Source organism: Xenopus laevis, chromosome 3L (genome assembly GCF_017654675.1).
Source record: "Xenopus laevis strain J_2021 chromosome 3L, Xenopus_laevis_v10.1, whole genome shotgun sequence".
Lineage (NCBI taxonomy): Eukaryota > Metazoa > Chordata > Amphibia > Anura > Pipidae > Xenopus > Xenopus laevis.
In genome coordinates this window covers 145,173,362-145,183,892 of record NC_054375.1, presented here as the reverse complement: position 1 = coordinate 145,183,892, position 10,531 = coordinate 145,173,362, and the positions used below count along the sequence as shown (strand labels likewise).

The following is a 10,531-nucleotide window of genomic DNA, read 5'->3' as shown; positions in this document are numbered from 1 at the left end:
CATACATCTTGACTTGACAAATACAAATTATTTGACAAAAAAGGAAAAAAATATGTGTGCATATATATATATATATATATTTACATAAAGGATCTTAGCTATCTGCATATCATTGGATATATTGATCGTTATATAAGTTAATTTTGCTTTAAACTATAGGCTGGCAAGATAAGTAACTAATCATCAGGCTCCTTTGTTTAGATACAGGCATGGGATCTGTTATACGGAAACCCGTTATTCACAAAGCTCAGAATTACATTTTAATCAAATAATTCAAATAATTCCTCTGTAATAATAAAAAAGTATCTTGCACTTGATCCCACCTAAGATATAATTAATCCTTATGGGATATAGAACTATCCTATTTGTATGATTCATGAGTAAACGTGGAAGCTTATTTATTGAACTTAAGTGAAGGTCAAATTTTAGTGGTTTTAGAGGTTTTTGAAAGCACAACTAAACTCACTTTCTCTAAAACTACGAATGTCCTTACATTTATTAAAAGGTCCTTATAATAAAAGTACAAAGGAAAATAACGCTGAACGATATGAAAAAATACCTCTAAAAATCAGTTTTTCAGAAAATTCCTGGTGGAAAAAAAAACCTCTAAAAGACAGAATTTAAATGGTGCAATAGGATCAGAGTAACTCCCATTGACTTCTATAGGAACTCAACAATATTTACATGGCAAAGTATTGTATAAGAGTTTTCCGTGGTTTTTTACACTTAAAGGGGTTGTTCACCTTCCAAACACTTTTTTCAGTTCAGTTGTTTATAGATTTTTCCCCAGAAATAAAGACTTTTTTTCAATTACTTTCCATTGTTTTTTTTTTTTATTGCTTTTCCAAAATCTAAGTTTAAAGTTGAATGTCCCTGTCTCTGGTGTTTGAGTCTGACAGCTCAGTAATTCAGGTGCAGATTCTGAACTGTTGCAATTTTACAACATTTAGTAAATACATTTCTCAGTAGCATCTCTGGAGTATTAGCAACTATTGTATCAATTCTAACAGCTGTCTGTAATGAAATCCAAAGATTCTGCTCAGCAGGGACAAAGATAAGAAATGTATAAATTAAATGTATCAATTTAGAACTAGTTACAGGGTCAGCGACCCCCTCTCCCAAAGCTGCTTTGGAAGGTGAAAAAATACACTTTACACTTCAATATTAGAAAAACGATGACACATAGAAAATAGAAAGTAATTGGAAAAAGTCATTATTTATGGTGATCTATCTGAAACCAACTAGTTCTTTGAACGTAAACAACCCCTTTAATGAATCTCACATTTTTAGAGCTTTTAAGAAAAATAGGAAAAAACAAGAATTTTTAGAGATTCATGGAAAAAATTTAAATTAGATTGTTACTAAACGGAAGATTTGGAGATCCAAATTACGGAAAGATCCCTTATCGGGAAAACCTCAGATCCTGATCATTCTGGATAGCTGGTCCTATACCTGTACAAACAAAGGGCCCGCTGGAATCATATGACCAGCAGAAAAGTGCCTGAGACTGCAATACAGTGACCAAAAGTGCACAAATTGGTAGACATTATCCCAATGGATAATTTAGATACTTGGTATGCAATGTATAGTAATAGCAAGGAAAAGAGAAGTAATGAGGACAAGTTAGAGGGCATGTAAAGTCTAAAATAGAATAAGGCTAGAAATGCTGTATTTTGTATACTAAATATAAACATGAACTTACTGCACCACAAGCCTAATCAAACAAATGATTTATGCTTTCAATGTTGGCTACAGGGGGTCACCATCTTGTAACTTTGTTATACATCTTTGCAAGACTAAGACTGTGCACATGCTCAGTGTGGTCTGGGCTGCTTAGGGATCATCATAAACAAAGCTGCTTGAGTTCTGTGGACAAAAAGGCATGTAGTAGAATAAATTTAACCCACGAGTAAAGATGCTTGGCATTGCTAATATTCTTTGTGCCAACATATTCCACAGCACTTAAAGGACAACTAAACCCTAAAAATGAATATGGCTAAAAATGCCATATTTTATATACTGAATTTATTGTACCAATCTAAAGTTTCAGCTTGTCAATAGCAGCAATGATCCAGGACTTCAAACTTGTCACAGGGGGTCACCATCTTGGAAAGTGTCTGTGACACTCACATGCTCAGTGGGCTCTGAGCAGCTGTTGAGAAGCTAAGCTTAGGGGCCGTCACTAATTATCCAGCAGAAAATGAGGTTGGTCTGTAATATGGTTTCTGTGCTGCCATGTAGAAATTATCTGTATTAATTACTAATCAGCCTTATATTGTGACATTTCTATTCTATGTGTACTGTATATTGTGAGTGGGTCCCTAAGCTCAGTAAGTGACAGCAGCACAGAGCATGTGCAGTGATACTGGGGCATCTTTGGAGACACAGATCTTTACTGCTAAAGGGCTGTGGTTGCCTTGGGCTGGTACAGAAGCCCAAAAACATCATGTACAACATTTCTAGCTACTTCTTTAGTTAAGGTTTAGTTCTCCTTTAATAGAGATTATACAACATTCAAATTAGTCTTTGCCTCTGGATCATATAGATTAAAGTCATATCACATAGTAGTATCAGTTTTATGAGGAGCCAATAATTCTGCAGATGCTCAAGAAAACCCAGGGAGAACATTTGTGTTACCAATGGCAGTGTGTTTACTTTGAAGCAAACCTACAATTCATTATTGTCTTGTTGGTGTTGCAGAATCAATGGCACTGATACAGAAGTACCAACATGCAAAAGCCTTAGATTCCGTGTTTCCCGGATGCACATACATAATGATGAAAATGAATTTATTCTGTGCCAAAGAGTTTACAATCTAATATTAAGGTTGAGGACTTTTTCCGCTGTCACAAGGAGATGACAAAGGAAGCCAAACATTGACTACCTAAGTCAGGGAACCATGTATTACATATCGGTCTACTGTTTCTCCCCATAATTGCAGACTGGTTTTAAAATATAACCTTGGATCATATCGGATGTGGCATGAAGTTACATTCAAAATGCAGATTTTAATCATTTGTATATTAATATGGGTGACATTTAGAGACAGCAGAGGAGGAAGACAATGTGAACGAGAGAGAATCAGAAATATAAATGTACCTATCATTCCGAGCCTCTTTATTGATAGCTTGGAATGATGCCTCTGTGTGCGAGGCTTTCCTCCCCCAGAGATTTCCTTGGAATATTAAACTGGAAATCCTTGAAAGCAGGAATCTATATTCTTTCATTTGGTGCCATTCCTTATTGGTTTTTTTCCACACCAGAAGAGTGACGGCCCTTTAGCTCTTGTTCAACTACAGCTCCTTGAATTTAATAAAGCAGGTAACCGGCAAGGATGCTGGGAAATATGTATTAACTAGTGATGGGCGAAATTTGTCCCGTTTTGATTCGCCAGGACATTTTACGCACATTAAAGTGAATCGGCATCTGTTTACTTGTCACTGGCGTCGGAATTCTTGCCGCGTCAAAAAACTTGTGAATTTTCGCAGCGATTTCGCAAATTTATTCGCTGTGAATTTGCACCTGGAAAATAAATTCGCCCATCACTAGTATTACCCACAGTTTATATTTAATGGAACCTCTACAGGAAGTTTCCACACTCTGACAGCATTATCTGCCTGTGTGAATGATAGATTTCACTTAGGGGCCGATTCACTAACTTTGAGTGAAGGATTCGAAATAAAAAACTTTTTTTGGGCTACTTCGACCATCGAATGGGCTACTTCGACTACGACTTCGAATCGAAGGATTCGAAGTAAAAATCGTTCGACTATTCGACCATTCGATAGTCGAAGTACTGTCTCTTTAAAAAAAACTTCGACCCCCTAGTTCGCCAAGCTACCGAACTCAATGTTAGACTATGGGGAAGGTCCCCATAGGCTTGCCTAACTTTTTTTGATCGAAGGATATTCCTTCGATCGTTGGATTAAAATCCTTCGATTCGAAGGATTTTATCGTTCGATCGAAGGAATTATCCTTCGATCTTTCGATCGAACTATCTGCGCTAAATCCTTCGACTTCGATATTCGAAGTCGAAGGATTTTAATTCCTAGTCGAATATTAACCCTCGATATTCGACCCTTAGTGAATCGGCCCCTTAGCCCTTCATTTCTTACAGTACTTACATCTGTGCTCACCATTCCTAATTCATTTATTAAAACACTTCTGGTCACACTGCATGCAGTAGACATGACTTTATGGGGGTTATTTACAAAACCTCAAATTTATTTGGTTGGGCATTTTGGGGCAAAATTGTAAATTATTCATGGAAAAAAAATCTAGATTTTTTTCCAGATTTATTAAAGCTGCAGAAAGCCTGAATCCGAAAATCCACCATCTCAGACCTGTCGAGGTCCTGCATAAGTCAATGGGAGCGGCACCTATCTCGATTTGAAGTTATCATGGTCTTCGGTGGGTTTAGTATGAAAATCCAAAATTTTCTGGGTTTTTAAGCAAAACCTTGAACAAAAAATCTGATCTGATTAATTCAGGTTATTTTAATTAATAAGTAAAGTCAAATCGAGCATGGGAGTTTGGTCATGTTTTTTTTTTTAATAAAATATGAGATAAATTTGGATTTTAGTAAATAACCGAAATGTCATATTAATATTATCCTACAGCATCAGACTGGGGGTTTCTGTCACAGGGGCCCCCACACCCCCCATAGCTCCCCACCCCAGTCACATCCCATATCCACTGGCCCCCTCCCCAACCTGCTTCCCCTCCTGAACAGCCCCCCACACATGTACCTGGTTTTCTCTTATTATCAGGACTGGGCCAGGCCAGCCGGGAGCAGGCACGAAAACAAGTGCAACTAGCCGGACTTTGCAGACAGGACTGGGGTAGGCAGTAGTGAAAGGTAAGTGCCTGGTGCCCCCTAAGTTTTGCACCCTAGGCACATGCCTACTCTGCCTACCCATAGTTCCGGCCCTGCTTATTACGTGCGATCAGGGACTGGTAGGGGAAGTCTGGGACCAGCAGCTTGGGTCACTAAATGTTTAAAATTATTTCCTTTTTCTCTGTAATAATAAAACAGTAGCTTATACTTGATCCCAACTAAGATATAATTAATCCTTATTGGAGGCAAAACCAGTTTATTGGGATTATTTAATGTTCAAATGATTTAAGGAATGGATATTTAAATTACGGAAAGATCTCTTATCTGTAAAACCCTTGGTCCTGAGCATTTTGGATAACAGGTCCCACACCTGTACTTTTGGGAGGTTATTTACTAAAATCTGACCAAATTACAATCCCAGATTTACCCTTATCTATCATTAAAAAAACCACAAAAAAATTGGATTGACAAAAACGAAGACTTTTTCATACTGTTGCACAAAAAAATCCGAATTTTTCTCATTTGATGCCCGTAAAGTCAGATCATCATTCTATCTATCTATCTATCTATCTATCTATCTATCTATCCATCTATCCATCATCTATCTGCCTGTCTGTCTATCTATCATATCAATTAACCTTTTATTGCCCACACAGTTGCAGTTAGTAAGAGACTTCAGATTTTACCCGGAGAAAAAGCTGTCCTCCTACTCTCTTCCACCCCTCCCCTCTTCTTTCCTTCTCCTTGTGTTTCAGAAGACAGAGGCAGATGATGGATGCTGCAACTTCTTATGATGAACCGGGTTACAGTCCTGCTTTGGGGAAGGAATGCTAAGAATTCAGCAAATTAGGACCATTATCACTGCCACTACGACTGGACATTGTCTTCAAAAGTTTCCCAGGTGTCCAGATCAGATTCAGTTTCAGGTAAGCACTAACTGGACATGGTTTTTATTCCCATGATAATAACACTTATTCTACGGTCTAAATAAAAGACTTGTAAGTGTGTGTGTGTGACTTCTTGGTCAGCAGAACTAAAAAATCTCCTCTGTAAATATTTTAAGAGTAATTAATAGAAACAAATACTTTTATTTTCATCATGTGTACATGCTATAAGGTTTATGGTGAATATTTACCAAACAGGAAAAACTTGCTTTGTGGAGTACTATTTTGTTTATTGTTGTCACACCATTTGATAAACATGCCGTTAACTTTCAAAGGCCATTGGGACAATGGGAGTATCTCGGGATTATGCTTTTGTTACTGTATTTCTGCACTGTATCGTTTGTGTTTATTAAAAAGTAGTTCTACTCCATAAATTTTATGTAGCGGAACCATGAAATTAATTTCCATGACATCATAACATATATAATAATTTTAAGTGCAGGAAATAAGAAAATTAGAAGGAAATTGTAAGAAAATAATAATGTAAAAGGGGCAGTAGTTAATCTTTATTAGTGATATAATTCTTTAATGTGGCTAATAATTCTGGAAGCTAATAATATTATGATTTAAAACTATATCTATCTATTTATCTTCTATCACCTCTCTCTCTCACTCTATCTATCCTCTATATATCCTCTCTTGCGCTATCTGTCCCTATCTATCTATCTATCTATCTATCTATCATCTATCTATCTATCTATCTATCTATCTATCTTTCTATCTATCATCTATCATCTATCTGTCTATCGATCAGCTATATCGATCTATATATCCTCTCTTGCGCTATCTATCTATCTATCTATCATCTATCTATCTATCTATCTATCTATCTTTCTATCATCTATCTATCTATCTATCTATCTATCATCTATCTGTCTATCGATCAGCTATATTTCTTTTGTATGTTTATCTAACAGTCCATTCATTTTCCTGTCTATCCATTTATTCTAATATTTAGTCTCCATATACGATTATAACAATTACATGGAATAAACACTGTGATTTTATAATTCCATTTATTAATAAATATATGTTCTAATAAGGACCTGCTCTACAATGCAGCTGCTAAACCAAGGTAGAAATAAAGGGGAAAAAGGCATAATTGTAACTTTATATGGGATTACAATAATAATCCTAATGATTATTATAAAACTTAAAAGCATCCTGAGCAAATATTTTATATAAAAAGCTACAAAGGTAAAAGAAGCAACTATTAAATTAAACCAAAAAATAAAATAAATTCTTGTACTGCTGGGGAGGTTACAATATTAATTAATTAAACCCCCGTTCTTTAGTAACAAAAGTTCTTTAGTAACAGATGTTGTAAAAATAAGTGTTTAATGAACATATTTAATAATATTTATTTTATAGAAGGAAAAAAAATCTTGTTAACCGGCAAAAATACTAGGTTATGTAAAAATAATCAATGATTGCACGCCAAGAAGAAAGAGATGAACAAGTATACTAGTGATGCTTTGTTCTCTTTAAAATTCCATGTAGTGTTTTTAGCTTGGTAAGTGAATAAATTTGCATTTTTCAAAGTCCAATTTATTGTCCTCTTTATTATCTTTATCCTGTCTCGGCTGTTAATTATTTTAGTAAAGGTCACATATTTATAAACTGTTCACTGAAAAATCTAATTATTTTAAGCAATAATCATTTAAACTGTGTATTCTGGTGATACACTGCTTTTTCCCCAAAACTGCTGATCTCCTCATTTGTTTCCTATCACTTCTGTAGTTTTAACGCAATATTAAAAGATTATTCATTAAATTTGAACGTAGCCTTTTTGGTTTGACTCATGAAAGTCTTCTATTATTTTTTAAATCAAGTTGTGATAACTATAAAAAACAAATATAGCATAAATGGAGAATTAAAGGTCATATTTATTGAACGGCAAAAATAGAGATCACCATAGTTTGTTAAATGGAAATGTCTCTTTATTTAAATTTATAGGATTTTTAGGGCCATAGGGTGACCATAAAGCATACGCTTTAATAAATATGCCGCCTACAAACCCTATATAAGTGAAACGAGAGCTGCCGGGGTGAACCATATTTTCACTCTTTGATAAATATACCCCTAAAACAAATGTAACAGAGAAAAATTCCTTCCTCAAAGCCGGAAGAGTTTGCAGTTCTACAAGATAAATACAATAGTCCCCAACAGTTCCAATATCTATTTTACAGAATATTTTGGCTTGTACGGCTGCAGTTTACAAGGAAACTCCTTTTTCTCTGCAATAATGTAAAAGTACATTAACTAAGATATAATTAATAACTACTGGAGGCAAAACAAGCCTTTTGGATTTATTTAATGTTTAAATGCTTTTTTAAAGTAGACTTAGGGGCACATTTACCTAGGGTCGAATATCGAGGGTTAATTAACGATTCGCAGGATTTTAATCCATCGATCGAGGATTTTAATCCATCGATCGAAGGATTTTATTCCATCGATCGAAGGATTTTAATCCATCGATCGAAGGATTATCCTTCGATCAGAAAAACCTTGGAAAGCCTATGGGGACCTTCTCCATAGGCTAACATTGGCCTCGGTAGGTTTTAGGTGGCGAACTAGGGGGTCGAAGTTTTTTAAAAGAGACAGTACTTTGATTATCGAATGGTCAAATAGTCGAACGATTTTTAGTTCGAAACGTTCAATTCAAAGTCGAAGGTTGAAGTAGCCAATTCGATGGTCGAAGTAGCCAAAAAAAACATTCGAAAATCAAAGTTTTTTTCCTCTATTTTCCTCTATTCCTTCACTCGAGCTTAGTGAATGGGCCCCTTAAGGTTTGAAGGTCCAAATTCATAGGATATATATATTAGGGATGCACCGAATTCACTTTTTTGGATTTGACCGAATGCAAAAGAAAGATTCGGCCGAATATGAACCGAATCTGAACCCTAATTTGCATATGCAAATTAGGGGTGGGAAGGGGAAAACATTTTTGACTTCCTTGTTTTCTGACAAAAAGTCACGCAATTTCCCTCCCCGCCCCTAATTTGCATTTACAAATTAGGATTAGGATTCGGATTCGGTTTGCCAGGCAAAAGGATTTGGCCGAATCCTGCTGAAAAAGGCCGAATCCTGGCCGAATCCCGAACCGAATCCTGGATTCGGTGCATCCCTAATATATATATATATATGTATCTTGACAGCGCTATATAAATAAATGATGATGATGATGATATAGATAGTCCCATAGACTCAATTTTATACAAATAATCCAAATTTTAAAAAATTATTTCCTTTTTCTCTGTAATAATAAAACTGTAGCTTGTACTTGATCCCAACTAAGATATAATTAATCCTCGTTGGAAGCAAAACCAGTCTATTGGGTTTATTTAATGTTTATAATATGCTTTTCTAGTAGACTTAAGGTATGAAGATCCACATTTCTGAAAGATCCATTATCTGGAAAGCCCCAGGTCCCGAACATTCTGGAGAACAGGTCTCATAACTGTATATATAATAAAGTGTTCAGTTTCTATTTAATTATTTACGCAATAAAATATGTATTTTTTTTAAATTGATCATTAATAAGAGGTAATGCTACTGTAGAGCAGGACTGTCCAACTTAAGGCCAGGCATGACCAGATCATTGTTTTACAGATTGTAAGCTCTGCAGGACAGGGACTTCCATCCTCCTGCCCCTATTAAGCGTTATTGTAATTGTATTTTTTATATTTATTTATATTTTTTACTGTTATTATTTAGTTGTATTTATTATTATAATGACCCCTGTTAGTTCTATTAATTTATTAATTCATTGTTCTGCTGTACAGTGCTGCATACATAAGTAGTTTCTATACACACATGCATACATACAATAAAATGAAACCCCCCAAACATGTCATTAGGAGATACTTGGCCCACAACGTGGAAACTCATATGCTGTTTTGTTCTAGAGGGAAGCTTAATAGCACTTTATAATATACTGATGTGTTTCAACCAAGCCACTCTGCATAATAAAAAAACATTTTTACATTTTAGATTGCAAGCTCTTTTGAGCAGGATCATTATTTTGTACCTCTTGTGTGTAGTATCTGTATGTTCACTGTATAGACCCATTAATTGTAAAGTGCTGAAAAATGTGCTTTATAAAAATGTGTCAACAATAATAATAATTAAACATTTGCAATTGCTGATCACTAATAGGAACATGAGAAAAATTCAAAACCCACAGATCCCAAAATAACCTGTATCATTTTTCATTTTTCATTATGATTTACATTATGATCATATTAATATCACACATTTTTTAACTAATTCAATTTCCACATGTTATATTATTAGTTTAATTCAATTTTAACAGATATACTAATTCAAAATTGAATTCCCGGCTGTGGTGTGACAATTACTCAGTATGAAAAAAAATATAAAAAAATGGATACACTCAGCCTTGTTAGTAGGAAAACCTATAGAAATATAAAAATATATATCAAGACGGAAGATGGTTTTCATTTTTGGGAGACAGAGACAGGGGAAACTATATATATTAAAGAAATCTGAATTCCAAGCAATTAATGCTATTGAAAGTTGTGTGTGTTTATCTTTTTTGCATATTACATTTTCTTTCATTAGACAAAAAAACTGTTTTAGGGGGTTATTTACTAAACTCCGAATGCAAAAATCATGAAAATCTCTTGATATTTTTTTAATAAAATCGGGCTTTTAAAAATCACAAATATTTCAGAATTTATTAAACCCAGAGGATGGAAAAAGTCCAAATCAGAAAATCCGGTATCTC

The 10,531-nt window shown here is 34.8% G+C and overlaps 1 protein-coding gene across 1 annotated transcript in view; it reads left to right on the top strand.

Moving 5' to 3' along the window:
• The first annotated feature begins 5,518 nt into the window (after positions 1–5,518).
• The window catches only part of lmx1b.2.L (LIM homeobox transcription factor 1, beta, gene 2 L homeolog), a 44,652-nt gene continuing 39,639 nt past the window's right edge, over positions 5,519–10,531 (top strand). Inside the window, exon 1 of the mRNA XM_041587214.1 lies at positions 5,519–5,763. The gene's annotated coding sequence lies outside the window, so the exon portion shown is untranslated. The remainder of the gene's footprint in view (positions 5,764–10,531) is intronic.